The following is a 12737-nucleotide window of genomic DNA, read 5'->3' on the forward strand; positions in this document are numbered from 1 at the left end:
TACCCATAATATATTATGATGACTCCTTAAGACAGACAACTAAAGGCAGAGATATTATTTCCAGGAAGCTGTTATTTTGTTAAGGTTACTCAAAAGCAGTATAGGTCCTTGAAAATCATACATTTCTCTCTTGGTCATCTCCACTTTGATCATTAGTGCACACTAAATTTATATTAATTTATTATCATTTTATAAGTAGCAGATCCTGCTCTGGGATTTGGATAAGGATTTGAAACTTCCAGAAGGAAAATTTAGTGGCTACTTTGAATTTCTAAGGTTCACCCAGTTTTTAAATATCACATTCTATTGTCAGATAATATGTTCGGAGTTTGGGTTTGATGGTTATCTCGCCTGCTTAGGAAGAGAGAGGAGGGCATTCAGGAGGATATTTATTCCTCAATCCTCTGGCTTCCATGAAAATTACTCTTCCTAAATGCTCTTGGCTTCTTTTCCCATACCCTTACTACTTCCTTAAAGATAGAGAGAGACATGCTGGGCAAGATTTCCATAGGAGGAATTCAATATCAGAAAGGTCAACGTTGCCTCAGATCTAAACCTCGTTCTTCAATATTAGCTTTATTTATAATAACATTGACAGTGGTCTCCGTTTGCCTAATCTTTTGTCTTCTCTCTCACTTGGCTCAAAATTCAGGTGGGAAAGAAAAGTACTGTTTATCCAGCCCTTGGAAACTCTACCATTAAACACTGGATTTTGGCTCTAGGTAGGTGGCGACGTGAGGGAAAGTGTTAAATCGTTTAGAACTATAGCCAAAGAGTGACATCTCAACACAGTCCATGTGAGGTATTTCAAAACAATCAAACAAAAAGCCCTAGACTAAGATCCGGAAAACTGGGTTCTAATTTCAGTGTTGCCTTGGTCAACTCTGCCTCTACTCAGAGTGAATGAGAACAAGTGAGGTAAAATTTATCATCTCTGAACTAGATGATTTCCATGTGTTTGCTGAGCTTCAGTGTTCCATGGTCCCAAGGCTAGCTGCCATTTGGCGTGTGTACTGATTTTGACAATGCTGAAATCTCCTTTCATCCTTTTTCTATTAGTCCTCAAAACCTAGATAAGACAAGCTGCCCCACCCAGGGACCCCTTGCCCATCACTGAGAAGGACGTCCAGCCTTGGGTTGGTAAGTTCTGTCCTTCATCTAATTCCATCCTCATCCACGCTCTGCAGTGCTGACAAAAACCTCTCAGTCTGAGACATGAGAAGGAATGCAACCTTCCGTAATGGAGTTGGGCCTGGGCATTCCTTTGATTTGAAAGCTGTCATACCATGGAAGTCTCAATAAGTAAAATTTCAAAATATTTCCAAAAATATTCTCAGTGTTTCCTGGGAAAGCATGTCATAGCTGTGAAACCAAGAAGAGAGATGCATTTGGAAATGCCCAGCTATATCTCAAACACAACTCAGGTTCTGAAGTCTTTTTCCAGCTACTTAGTGTTCTCTAGTGAATGTGATGGCTCAGAAAGCAAGAAAAGTGATAAAGGGAGGAAGAGAAAGAGGGAAAGAAAGAAAGAGAGAACGAAAGAAGGAAAAAATGAAAAAAAGGAAGGAAGAAAGGAAGGAAGGAAAGATGGAAGGAAGCAAGACAACGCTTACACTATAGGGTACCAAGCATTAAGCTGGGCACATTCACATACCTTACTTCATTTAATTAAGACTTAGCCCAGAACGTAGCATCAGAATGTCCAGCACCATATTTTATATATAGTATCTAATATTTCAAATGGTCCATTAACACTCCACCAGCTGCTTGATTCCTGATTTTCTACCTGAAATGATGCCTCCTAGAGCAGAGGCTGGTACTTCCTCTAAGAGAAGACCCATGCATTCTTAGCAGTTAAATTTGGTTTTACTGTTTTATTGAGTTCTCTTTCAAGTGCTCAGCCAGCCTTCTCAGTTAGTTGGAGCAAAACTGAACCAGATTGGTAACAAAGACTCATTGTTCTATGGTCCCAGAACTAACTTCTAATGGCCTCATGACTTTCATGTAATTCGTATCTGACAGAGATAGAGAGAGGAATGGAGGAGAATGGGAAAGGGAGGCAGAGGCAGCTCTGCAGATGACCTTGGAGCAGTGTGAATAATGTCTAACGTTCAGCAGTTATAGGCTATCAGACACTAATATACTCTCTGGGCCGAACCGAATAGGCCCATTACTCTCAACCGCAATTCACCATCTGTGAAGTGAGCTGGTGGCTTCAGACAAGACTACAAATTGCACCTGATACCAAAAAATGACAGGGAGGGGATTATGATGTAAAACCAAGGGAAGAGCAGACAGAGACCTAGACTGACCAAAGGCCATACAAGGATAAGAAGAAATAAACCTTAGCCTTCAGAAGAGCCCCCAAATGACCCCAATCATTCACAAGATTGAATTCCTGGATCCTGACAGACTCCATGGAAGTTCCCAGGATCAAAGGCTTGGTGTCATTAGGAGAGATGTGCACAGCTGGAGCCAACAAAACCCTCCTACTATCAGGCAGCCCCTTTCAGTCTGTTGTCACAATTCATTAGCTCCCTCTGACATTCATTTGACATCATTTCAGGAAAGAGATTTAACCACAACCCAGAGAAAAGAAAGTGACTTTGAAAAAAATGATGGCTTCAGATACAGAGCAGTTAATCAGTTTTGAATAATGACGATGAGGATGATAATGACAAACCATGATGCTGACCAACAGCATGTTTTCCTTTCCATTATAAGCAAGACTACTTTGCAGATATGGCTTTAAATTTGCATGTGAAATTATATTTTGATCCTGACTCCACCACTTAGGAGCCGTTATGGGCTGAATTGTGTCCCCCTAAAATTCATATGTTGAAGTTCTAACCTCCAGTGTGACTGTGTTTAGAGACAGGGCCTTTTAGGAGGTATTTAAAGTTAAATGAGTTCATAAGAGTGGGGCTCTAATCTGGCAGGACTTGTGTCATTATAAGAAAAGGAAAGTGCACTACAGTTCTTTCTCTCTCTGCATGCACACAGAAGAAAGGCCATGTGAGGACACAGAGAGATGATGACCATCTGCCAACCTGGAAGGGAGGCCTCTCCAGAACTCAACCCTTCTGGCACATTAATATTGGACTTCCAGCCTCCAGAACTGTAAGAAAATAAATGTCTGTTATTTACAACACTCAATCTCTAGTATCTTGTCATGGCAGCCTGCAAACTGGAGACAGGCGCAATGTCAGCTTAGGCAAGGTATGATACCTTGCATAGTTTGGGGGCATATTCCGTATTTGTTGAATATTGAGAGCTAAGCATGGCAGCTGGTGTATCATCAGTATCTGGTATCACTCAGTACCTTCCCAATGACATTTGAAATAAAGGGACTGCATTGAGGATGCATAAGCACTCATCTTCTGGCTAAACTGAAGTCACAAGGTACCAGGAATCTACTGAAGCTGGGTTCTCCTGGGATGCAGCAGAGGCCTTTTAAGTCTAACTTAAGTGGGAAAAGCAATCCTCATTCATTGATCACCTTCTGTGGAGCAGATACTGTAATAAGACCCTCATGCTCATTGTCTTATTCTTACAACTCTGTGAAGGAGATCATTGCTGCTCAGAATAGTTAAGGGGCTTGCCTAGGAACACAGAAGAATCAAGCAGTAGATATGGGAGCCCAGATTTCACAGACTGCAGAGTCATATAGTATGATCTGCGTGGCCCCTCCAAGGTAAACGTAAGTGCAGAGGATGCTCAGCCTGGCACATGGAGCCAGCTCACCTGAAACACACAGGGCTAGCAACCAAAGAAAGCAGTCTGATCAAACAAAGTATCATCAGTCAACTACCACGGAGAACTTAAAACCATCTCTCCTAGGAATACCCAATGACATGAAAAAAGCAGGATAAATAGGTGATAAACAGCATATACAACCTTTAAAAAGCATGATTCCACTTGTACATATGTATTATGTATGTATGTATATAGATATATATTCATTAAATCTGTCTGACATTCATTTGACATTATTTCAGGGTAAAGATACATCCCAGGGTGTGCATTTAGATAAGTATATATTCATGCATATGAAAGATAGAAAGGAGAAATACAAAAATGGTTATTGCATAGGAAAATTTTATTCCTCTTCATACTTTGTGTTTTCTATAATTTTAAATTATTATGTATTATCTTTTCTCTTCACTGAAACTCATACATTAATCAGATTTCTTCAGTTTTAACCTAAATGTCTTTTTTTCTGTTCTAGGATCCCATCTAGGATATCACTATACATTCAGTGGTCGTGTGTCCTTAGGCTGCTCTTGGCTGTGACAGTTTCTCAGACTTTCCTTGTTTTTGGTGAGTATTGCTCAAGCATTTGGTAGAATGTCTCTCAATGGAGATTTGTCTGACGCTTTCTCTTGATTAGACTGAGGTTATGCGTTTGGCAGAGGAAGACCACTGGAGAAAAGCAGCATTTTCATCACATCATATTAACAGCACGTACCATCAACATAACTTATCGCTGTTGGTTTAGAGGTAGTGTTTGCCAGATTTCTCCACTGTAAAGTTACTCTTTCAACCCCCTTCCCTTGCAGTGCTCCTTGGAAAGAAGTCGCTATGAGCAGCCTGTACGTACTGAGTGGGAAGTTATGTTCCACTTCCTTGAGGGCAGAATATCTGCATAAACTATTTGGAATTCTGCATGAGAAATTTGTCTCTTCCCCACCATTGATTCATTTATTTAATCATTGATCTATATCAGGATGCATTCATGGATATTTACTTCATACTTTGGGATGTAACCCAATACTACTTTATTTTGTTGCTGAAACTGGTCCGGCTTTGGCCATTAGAAGCTCTTTGGTTGGTTCTCATGTCCCCTTGACATATTGCGCCATTGTGGATATTTTGTTTTCTATTTTAGAGCAGTTCTTTACTTTCTGGTACTAAAGACGCTCCAGGCTCATCTTATATATTTCCTACCTTTAGTCCTAGAATCAGCCATTTTATCCACCATAACAGTCTGTCTTTTAATTGGAATATTCAGGCCATTCATATTAAAATGATTATTGATGTCAGTTAAACATCCGCCATGTTCGTAGCTGTTTTCTGTTTATTATATTTGTTCTTTCTTTCCCCTGGCTCTCTCATTTTGCCTTCTCTGATTTTAATAAGTCACTTTATATGATCCATTTTATCTCTTCTCTTGGCATATCACTTACGCTTCTCTCTTAAAACTTTTAGTGGTTACTATAGGGTTTCCAATATACGTTTTTAACTATTCTAATTCCATTTTAAAATAACAGTGTACATACACTGTATTGTGTAGTGCAGTACCTTAAAACAGAGTATTTCTAATTTTTCCTGTCATTTCTTTTGACATGGCTGTCATTTACTTAACTTCTCCGTATTCTATAATCACCCAATTCATAGTTACTAAGATTACTTTAAACAGTTATCTTTTAGATCAATTAAGACTAATAAAAATAAAATATTTTATTTTACCCCAATTTGTTACTTCTCTGATACTCTTCTTTAAGTAGATCCATGTTTCTGGGCCATATAATTTTCCTTCCCCTTGAAGAGTATTAATTAATATTTCTTGCAGGGCAGTTCTGCTGCTGATGAATTCTCTCTGCTCTCATCTTTCTGTGAAAGTCTTGTTTCTCCTTAAGTTTCAAAGGATTGTTTCACTAGATACAGAATTCTAGTTTGGGTGGGTTTTAATTCCAACACTTTAAATAGTTCATTGCCCTCTGTTCTTGCTTGCATGTTTTCTGATGAGAAGTCCACTAAAATTCTTATTCTTGTTTCTCTATAGGTAAGGTACTGTCTTTTCCTCCAGCTTCTTTCAAGATTTTGGTTTTCTGAAGTTTGAATATAACATTTTAGGTGTTGTTTTGTTTTCTTTTGATATTCTGCTTAGTGTTCTCTGAGCTTCCTATATCTGTGCTTTGGTAGTTTTGAAATCTTTGTAGCCATTATTCAAATATTTCTCTTGTTTCACTCTCTCTCTCTTCTCCTTTTGGCATATACACCTTTTGAAGTTGTCCTACAGGTCTTGGATGCTTTGTTCTGTTTTTTTTTCTTTTTTATTCTTTATATTAAGTTTTTAAAGTGTCTATTGACCTATTTTCAAGATCACTAATTATTTCCTCAGCTATGTCTAGTCTAATGATGAGCTGTTAACGGCTTTCATTTCTGTTACAATTTTTTATTTCTAGCATTTCCTTTTGATTATTTCTTAAAATTTCCATTTCTTTATGTACATTACCAATCTACTCTTGCATGCTATCTACTTTTTCCATTATAGCCCTTAACATATTCATTACAGTTATTGTAAATCCCTGCCTAATAATTCCAACATCTATGTCTTATCTGAGTCTGGTCCTAATACGTACTTTGTTTCTTCAGACTGTTTTTTTCTTGCTTTATGATTTTTCGCTGAACATTGGTGGTGTTATATTGGATAACAGGAAATTAGGTAAGTATGCTTTTAGTGTGAAGATTTATATAACTCTGACTAGGAGTTGGGTTGGGTTTAATGTTTTCTGAAGGTATAAGTGCCAGAGGTATCAAATTCCTCAAATCTCCTTGTTTTTGTGTCTCCTCCCGAGTTTGGGCTTTCCTAAGTACTCCCCCTCGGAGAGTTTGTGTCTTGCAGTTCTTTAAGCTGGACTCCACTGTTACATACAGATCCCTGTTGATGTAGTGGTAAGATGTTGGAGAGGAAAGGCATTCTATAATCTTATGATTAAATCTTAGTCCTTAGTGGCCTGTATTCCTGGGTTGTGATCTTCACAAGTGTTGATCCAGTGGTACAGCTTCCCCACTCCACCATTACCTCAGGTGAGACAAGAAGGTTAGAGAGTGATAAAGTGGGAGGAATGCCCTTTCCCCAGCTGGAATGAGACTCTTGTAAAGTCCTTTTTTCTGGAGAGTAGTCCTTTCTCACACTGAACATATTTCACAATGACTATCCCTTCCTCTGCTAGAGTCATGAGGACATCTTTCTCAGATCTTATGGTGAGAACCTGGTAGGGTTCCTGGAGGTAAAACCCACAGAAGTGTGAGACCTCCACCACAACTGCCTCCCAGGAGCATCTCACTTCATACTAGACTACGCTCAGCCTCCAGCAACTTATCAAAATTATCATTGACATGTTCCTACCAGCTATGGTTCTAGTGCCTTCTGCTCCAGGTAAGTGGCGTTCAGCTGTCACTCTCTGTATTAACCTGTCTCTCAAGATTCCAGGGTGATGGTTTGCCCACTACCTCAGTTCTCTGATGGGTCCAATAAGTGTCATTGATTTTTATGTTTAATTTTTTTCCTGTAAAGACAAGAGTGATGACTTCCAAGCTCTTTATAGGTCAAAGCTGACACCAGGTATCTGTATATTGCTTTTGTAATCAGAAAACCATGCGAAACGAAAGGAAAGAAAAAAAATTCACTACAACGATTGGTTTGACAAATCCACTAGGCTTAATCTTACCTACTCCCAGGGGTGAATAATTAACTGATTTTATTTTTTAAAGTAAATTCCTGTAAGTAGGGGTGCTGTCTTCTATGTCTTAGGTCAGAACCTATGTAAATGTTCAGTGTAGCACCACTGCTAGAGAAGGATGTTCACCTGAAAATAGATTCAACTTATATTTCTCCCGCCTACCAGCTGGGCTGAGCCACTTAACCTTTCAGCCTTCTTATTTGTCAACCTATGGTAATATTTATTCCATAAGGATGTTGTGAGAATCAAATTGTATTATTATCATGCACGTGGAAAGCACTGTATAAACTGCAGACTTCTGTTCCTATACAAGTAACGTATTGGTGAGAAGTCTCTTACATGTATGGATTCCCCTCTCTCTCTCTCTCTCTCTCTCTCTCTCTCTCTCTCTGACACACACACACACACACACACACACACATCCTGGAGCTGTGACATCTATCTCATCAGAAATGCAAATGCTATTTACCTTTCCAACAAATCATCACCGCAAGATGCTAATCTAGCATCCTTTATAGACTGCTTTCTGGCCTTCCCTTGGATAGAATTTTCTTTCATGAATCTAAAGACAACCATTTGTCAGGTTCCCAACTATCACATCCATAGAAACAACAGCAGGAGAGAGAAAAATTTTAAAAAGATACTGTGTGTACTGAAAATGAGTCACTGGGATGTCCACCTAATCTCACAGCAGGCATGGCACAAAAGCAAAAAGTGATAGACCTGGAGGATTTTGTAACCCACCCTTTCTGGCACATTCCTTAACAGCAGAGAAACCCTTCCTGCCATCTCTCCAAATGTTTCCTTAACGCTGCCAAAGAAATAGTGTTTGGGAGTCTCCAACTCTGATTCCTCACGCACAACAGGCTGAGCCTTCCAAATAAACAAGAAGTTCCAAGTTCATTAGGAAGGCATCAATGCATTGATAATTGGGTGAAAAGTTCAGTGGTTCAGAAGCAATTCCACACACAATGCATGTGGTCTCTTCTTTCAGAAATGGACCCCCAGGTTTTTCGTTATGATCCAGTGGCCAAGAAAGGAAATGATGTGAGGAACCAGTTCCCCTACTTCTTTCTGTGTATACCTCTTGTTATACACACACTGTCATTGTTATGATGGAGAGAGAGAGAGAAAGAGAGAGAGGAATTGGAATGGTATTAAGGGGAGGGTCACAACTTTGTAGACAAGGACTGGGTCAACTGGAATGTTGATCATGTGGAAAGGAGAGGTGCTTTGTGTGTGTGTGTGTGTGTGTGTGTGAGGAAGATTGCCCTGAGCTAACATCTGTTGCCAATCTTCCTCTTTTTGTTTGAAGAAGACTGTCCCTGAGCTAATGTCTGTGCCCATCTTCCTCTACTTTTTGTGTGTGGGATGCCACCACAGCATGGCTCAATGAGCAGCATGTAGCTCTGCTCCTGGGATCCAAAGCCGTGAACCCGGGGCCGCTGAAGTGGAGTGTGCAAACTTAAGCACTATGCCACTGGGCTGGCTCCCGAGAGGTGTTTTTTAGATAACACTCCCAAACTGGCTGCACATTATCTGGAGAGTTTCATTCTAGAGGTTCAGGATTTAGTACACAAATCCCATTATTACACAATCCTAATCTACATCATTCACACACTATTAGTTTCACACACATCAGTCCTGCACCTATGAATCTCATTCTTCTGCACACACAAAAAAATCTCAATCCCCAGTGTCTATTTGCTTCATTCTGCTACACATTCATTCCCCAGGGTTTGGAGACAGAAGACTCGCTCCTTTCTCCCCTTTGATTCTCTAATTAATCTGCAATAAATGAAACCTCCAAGTGTTTTATGGCACTTCAATTTCCCATTTCCCTCTGACATTTGGAGGGAAAATGGAATACACAGCAAGACCTTTGAACAAGAAGTAATAGCCATTAAATTGAAACACGGTGCAAGGTTTTCCTAACCATGAGTTCATAATACGTGCGTTCATGGAAAATGATGTGCTTGTTGCCTGCAGCAAAACCAGATGCTCCCTGTTTTCAGTTGATCAATGCTGCTGCGAGGTAGTAGTTCAATGTCGGAATTCAAGAAAGAGTATTAAAGGGACAGGGTGATAATTCTATCTCCAGAGGTCACTCAATAATGGTGATGAGTTAAAACGCAGTGAGGTTTAGGTTCCGTTCAGTAGAATTTAACATAGAATTATGGAAAAAATAATTATATTTGTAAACCGAGACTTGGAATTGGATCCCAACTTTGCTACTTCCCCGCTATTTGGCCTTAGGCAAGAAGAATAACTATCATATAGCAGAACTGTGACACTTACATAATATAATGTATATAGAGACACTGCCCAGTACCTGCTCAATAGAGGTTGTTTGCTGAAGAAGAATGTGAAATAGACATTGTAATATTGTGTTTAAATATCATGTTTATGTTTGCATATAGAGGTCATATTAGTCTGCTAGGGATCTCATTACAAAATTCCACAGACTGGGAGGCTGAAACAACAGAAACTTATTTTCTTACAGTCTGGAGAGTAGAAGTTCAAGATCAAGGGGCTGGTGGGTTTGGTTTCTCCTGAAGCTTCTTTCCCTGACTTGTAGAAAGCTGCCTTCTTGCTGCATCACCTTTCCTTACTGTGCACACATCCCTGGTGTCTCTCTTTTTATAAAGACACCAGTCTTATTGCTTAGGGCCCCACTCTTATGACCTCACTTAACTTTAACTGCTTCTTTAAAGACGCTGTCTCCAAATACAGTCACATTGGGGGTTAGAGCTTCAACATAGGAATTTTGAGGGGCATGATTCAGTCCATAAAAGGGGTTTTATAAATACCACTTGATATAATGATATTACAAATACCATTTTAAAATTTAAAAAAAAAATCTTTATGTACCTTTCTAAGAAATTTACTAGAAAGCATAAAACATCAAATCTAGCTTGTCTCTGAATAACAGTAAACATTTTTTGGCCCCCATCTCTATTTCTGCAAAATAAACTTCATTTTTAGTTTCTAAGACACTTGCATACAGCTTCTCTGATTCTGAAGCACCCTAGAAATAGGCAAGCTGACTAAACATCCTTCTTCTGGAGCTGGGATCCTAATCATTTCCTTTTATTTTTTTTCCTGAGGAAGATTCACCCTGAGCTAACATCTGTTGTCAATCTTCCTCTTTTTGCTTGAGGAAGATTCACCCTGAGCTAGCATCTGTGCCAGTCTTCCTCTGTTTTGTATGTGGGTCACCACCACAGCATGGCTACTGTAAGTGTTGTAGGTCTACACCAAGGAACCAAATCCAAGCCACCTGAAGTGGAGCATGCCGAACTTAACCCCTAGACTGCAGGGCTGGCCCTTCATTCCCTTTTATATGTCCTCCCACTAAACTAAGAATTGAAGGACAGAGAAATAATCAGTGATAACTTCAGACACTGGGAAAATGTGGACAAGACTATCAGAACCAGCTTCTGGGTGGTCTGGCAGTTCTTCTAAGTTTCATTCACTACTAAAATTACTCTCTTACACTCCAAAATGAAGACAATAATTCTGATCCCTAGAGAACAGATGTACAATATAGAACTGTTCTTGCATAAATTAATAAATGTTTTATATATATATATATATATATATATTTAGCCCAGTTAACTCAATTCTCTCCCTTATCTAGTCAATTGCATGTACAACTGCTGAAGTAAGCATTCTCTATTACCATTTTGGTCATTCCATTCCCTTTAACAAAAATATCAAGAACCTATTAGGGTTCCGTCTTACTTTTCCTACTAAATGTTTTTCTGAGATTTCTCAGGATGGCCTCTGAAATCGTTCCCAAAAGGTTTCCATCCGGGTCACCAGCATCATTTTTTATTCCCTCACTCACACCCTCACGGCCAAGAGAGAGCCGGCCTTCCCTGCACAGCACAGTTCCAGCACAGGCACGCATTAGTCCAGATCCTTGCTTGCTCTTAGAATTCATTTTTCTACCTTTCATTCCTGCATTGCACCCAGGATAGAGTACATACCATGGTACATAAAATGTAAATAAAAGATAAGTAATAAAGAGAGGAAATGCCTCCTAGTCAGGTCTAAGTTTTCCCTGTCCAGGAACTCATCTAAAAACTGATCTACCTAACTGATCACCCTATGACTATGTGGCTCTCATCCTCATAATTTAGTTAGAGCTTGATGACAAGCAGTTATTGAGAAGTTGCTTTAAGGATGTCTTTGCATTAGAAAGCCATTTAATAAGAATGTTGCAAGTCACCCAGAAGGTAAAGCTGGCCTTTGTGTGTAGTACACTCAAATGTTATTTTTAATCAATAAATTAAACTAGTATTTCACTCATTTTCATAGCCCATACTACCATTTATTTCTAAAGATTTAAACAAAGCCAGTGGATAGAGCAATTTATTATTAAACAATATTTTTAAATGCTTATTTTGTGGCAGATATTAAACTTAGGACTGACTATACACATATTATATTCCCACAAAAACCTTTGAAGGAAACCGAGATTAAACCAGTATATTCACTAACCCAAGGCCACAGAGTAAATAAGCCATTGAGTTGGGATCCAAACGCACAGTGTTCTGACTCCAGAGTCCCACATTTATCCCTTTATGTTTTGGTGCCTTTCAAATTAGATTGTTTACTTATTCCTATGCCAAAGAAAGATCTTGCAGGGTGTTTCTCCTTCACATATTCCTCAAGAAATTGATAGGCAGAGATAGATTTACATTCTTTCTCCTTAAACATAGATAACTTTGAAAAAGAAAGAGAATCTTATTTAATGAAGTTAACTAGGTTTGGAGTAAATTGGAGGAGATGCAAAGAGGTCACCTAGGTGAGTCCCCTGCCACCAAATAAAAACATAGCTTTGTGGAAATTAATAAACAGAAACCTCTTTAAAATGGAGTTGGGAGGCCAAATGGAGGAGTTCTCACACCCTACATAGATAGCAGAGCCCAACAGGAAGAAGAAAGACTTCTTCTTCTTGACTGGCAGGAAGCTCAGCCAATGAGAGACTGCCACAACTCAGCCGAGGAAAGGCCTCTATACTTCAAACTCTTCCTTTACAATAGCACTCCCAACTTCCTCTTCCCCTTTATTAAAGAGTTTCTCCTCCCTTTTGCTGCTGGGGACTTGCATGTGATTTGCCATGGTCACAGATGCTAGATTACAATTCTTTGCTGATCGCAAATAAACCCATTTTTGCTGGAGAAATAACTGGCTGTCTGTTTAAGTTCAATACCTTAAACATCCAAAATTAATTTTTTATCATCTTTAGGCATCTTGATT

Source organism: Equus quagga, chromosome 17 (assembly GCF_021613505.1).
Source record: "Equus quagga isolate Etosha38 chromosome 17, UCLA_HA_Equagga_1.0, whole genome shotgun sequence".
NCBI lineage: Eukaryota > Metazoa > Chordata > Mammalia > Perissodactyla > Equidae > Equus > Equus quagga.